The following is a 3,498-nucleotide window of genomic DNA, read 5'->3' as shown; positions in this document are numbered from 1 at the left end:
AGTCTGATATCTTATCCACGCACTGATTATATGATTACTAAATCTAACGAGCTCATTAATTGCTCAGAGGCATTTTAATGAAGGTTCTAATTGAAAAGCATCCAGTGCTGATGGAGAGAGGAGACCTTGGAGAACTTCAGCGCTGAAGAGAGACATTTCAGACAGGGGGAAATATTTCATTATTTTTCTCCTATCAATTAATTAGTTTTCAATTATGGTTAGCTGGTGAACAAACTTGGTCAAAAATGGAAATGATCAGAGATGGACATTAATATTTTATCTTGGGGGAGAGTTTGAGGCAATCTTCCTCCTGCATGCGGTTGTTTCTTTGTGTATCTCAAACCAAACACAGATGGAGGCCAGTAATCTGCATGTGGGGAGAAAAATATTATTTTTAGTTAAGTTCAAATATTTCTTTTAGTGTTATCTCTTTTATTTATTTTAGGTATTTTATTCCTTTCTTTTCTTCTGGGTTTTTTTCTCTTGTTAATTTGCTGAATGTCAAAGGAAAATATTTGCTTGAGAATTATCTGCTGCATTCCTTGCATGCGTTTCTTTTAATTTTCTCCTTATTTACCGTTGTTTTTAGTTTCCCAGGTCCTCACATTCATGCTTTCCCTCCTTCATAACAATACTAGAACTATCCATCCATAATCAAGATGATCATCGTGGCTACCATGCTGGTAATGACCTCAACAACAGATGAATGGCAAATCAATAAGCACAGACCTTGCTGCGTAATTGGACTGGGCCTCTCTCATTCATACAGCAATAACTTCATTATAGAGGGAGACAACCAAAGTAATGGAGGTGTTCTTTTATGAAATTATACACATAAAAAAAAGATGTGGATTTTGTTGGAGTGGCAGTGCTGTTGCCTACTAAGGGAACGAGATTGATCTTTAACTGGAAGACTGAGGTTCAAGCTCAGTTAGCAGAAATGATTTACCAAGCTCCAGTGTCCTCGAGCAATCCTCAGCTCTCCACTTGGGCTTTTTAAAGTCTTTGAGCTGGCACTGCTCACTATAATTTATTGCGTACCTGTTTTTCTCCATGAACATTGCGAGTCCCATTTGCGCCTCAGTCATCATTAAGTCACCATTTAAAATCTCCGAACCAGAGACGGGTCTGTGGACTCGAGCACACCAGCTGTCCCAGTGGAGCTGTGGAGACTAAAGAGACTGACAGAGAAGCAGGAAGCTGAATTAGGATCAGGTTGTTTTTTCTTTAATTTTGTTTTCTCATGACTAACTAGAAGTTAATAAGGCTGAGATTCTGCAGGTCTTAGTCGCTCTGTGAGGATGTGATTCTGGACAGTTGTGCTTTGAGGTAAATGTCAACATGATAACAAACCGTGCTGATGTTTAACAGGGACAGCAATGTTCACAATGTCCGCAAAGTGTTTTCAGTTATTACATAAATCAAAGTGTGGGACAAAAAACATATGATCTGTTAGTGGCACTACAAACATGATTTGATCAACTCAGGGCAGCATGAGTGTTATATATAAATGATGTACAAAGCCACCGTGACATATCTCATTGGTTTGTGGTCGACCATTTTGAGAGTTTGGCCATAACCATTTTTGCTTGAAGAAACTGGACGTAATGAGTGAGGGGTACAGTTGTGACCCCTGAATCAAAGCTTAAAAGAACCTGCCTTATTGTCTATTTCACCCAACATGAGACTTTAATTTGCTAAATAAACATGTTTACTGAGGTAACAAATCTAGACAGAAGTAGCGTCATTTTGTCATTGGCTTCTCTGTAATTGAACTTCTTTCTGCAGCCAGATGAGTCTCCCCCTACTGCCCATTAGAGATAATGCAGGTTTAATGCATTTTTGCATTCAGCCCCAGATAACATCCATCTTTTATGTAGAGTTCATGGGCCAATGATTCTGACAAAAACCCTGTGACATGGCACATATGCCGGTTAGCACTGCTGCCTCGCAGCAAGAAGGTCGCCGGTTCGCGTCCCAGTGAGGACGCCTGGGATGTTTCTGCGTGGAGTTTGCATGTTCTCTCCGTGCAGTGTGGGTTCTCTCCAGGTTCTCCGGCTTCCTCCCACACGGTCCAGAAACATGTTGAGGTTAATTGGTGATTCTAAATTGTCTGTAGGTGTGAATGTGAGTGTGCTTGGTTGTCTGTCTCTAAGTGTAGCCCTGTGATAGACTGGTGACCTGTCCAGGGTGTCCCCTGCCTTCACCTGGAGTCAGCTGGGATAGACTCCAGCCCCCCATGACCCTAGTGAGGATTAAGCGGTGTATAGATAATGGATGGATGGATGTTTCCAAAGTCAAGAAAGCATTTTGCATCTTAGCTTCTGCATTTTAACCAATCTCCCATCTCATGAGAAGTAAGAATTTCTCTCAGTAGAGCACTGCAACTGTCCATAACTACTAAATATAAGAGGTTTTAAAAATGATGCTTATTTGTTGTGAACCAAGTCAGAAAGTCTGACTTTTTGACCTGATTTTGCCTTCTTCTTTGTATATATAATAGTTTGCTTGGGGGAAAGCAACACCCACAAACTGAAAAAAGACAAAAATGAAACAGCTTTGTTTACCAACGATATCATAATGGCACCATTAGAACACCTGAGCCACGATAATAAAGTGAACTAATGGAGATAATTGAATTTTGTCTCACCCTCAGTTACAATTTCACCTTCACTACCTTCATTTTCTATCTACCTCCCAGCAAAGGTATGAATTTAATGATTTGTCTTTCTGAGTTGCTTAATCTCCTTCCCTCCCTCCTTCTGGTATCCTTCCCTCCTCCTTTTGTCCTTCTGTCTTTTATTTATTTATTTTTATTTTTTTTATAAATCTCCACAGCCTCTCTTTCCCACTTCTTGCCATTTTGTATATTTGCCATGTTTTCCTCTTACACTATGTTCCCTGGCGCTTTGAAAGACTGCAGCTCTGTTTACAAGTACACACCAACAGACGAAGACACACAAGTGTGAACACAACACACCCGCAAAGAGAGGTCTTCAAACATACGTGCACACACAGACTGATATATTCAGTTTAGCGAGGCACACATAAACACACACGACTGTAACACTAAATGATGGGTGTTGGGGGAGTTACTCCGTGTCTGACTGCCTGATTGATCTTGTTGTGACAGGGGAAGTGGGGCTGCTTTGTGTGTGTTTTCTCTAACGGGATACACAATGTCAGTGGAGTCAGTAGGGTGCGACATTCGGGACACACTGTACACAGCAAATAGCACTTTTATTTCCAAAGCAAGCAGCTGAGGGCAAAATGTTATTCAGTGGCGCATTTCTCAAACTATTATTCTGTTTTATTGAATTAAAGTAACTGTTGGGCCTTTTGCTGAGTCAAGTGCGTTTCTCAAATTCGAACAATACTGTCTGCTTCAATAGCACAAAGCTTTGTTAACCGTTAAACTGTTATTAAGTGTGTGGTGCATTATTAAGGACTAATGCTGTGCACTGACAGCGTAAACTGAAAATAGAGTGAATAAAATAA

This window comes from Stegastes partitus, unplaced genomic scaffold (assembly GCF_000690725.1).
Source record: "Stegastes partitus isolate 25-593 unplaced genomic scaffold, Stegastes_partitus-1.0.2 Scaffold802, whole genome shotgun sequence".
Taxonomy (NCBI): Eukaryota; Metazoa; Chordata; class Actinopteri; family Pomacentridae; genus Stegastes; species Stegastes partitus.
This window is presented reverse-complemented; position numbering follows the sequence as displayed.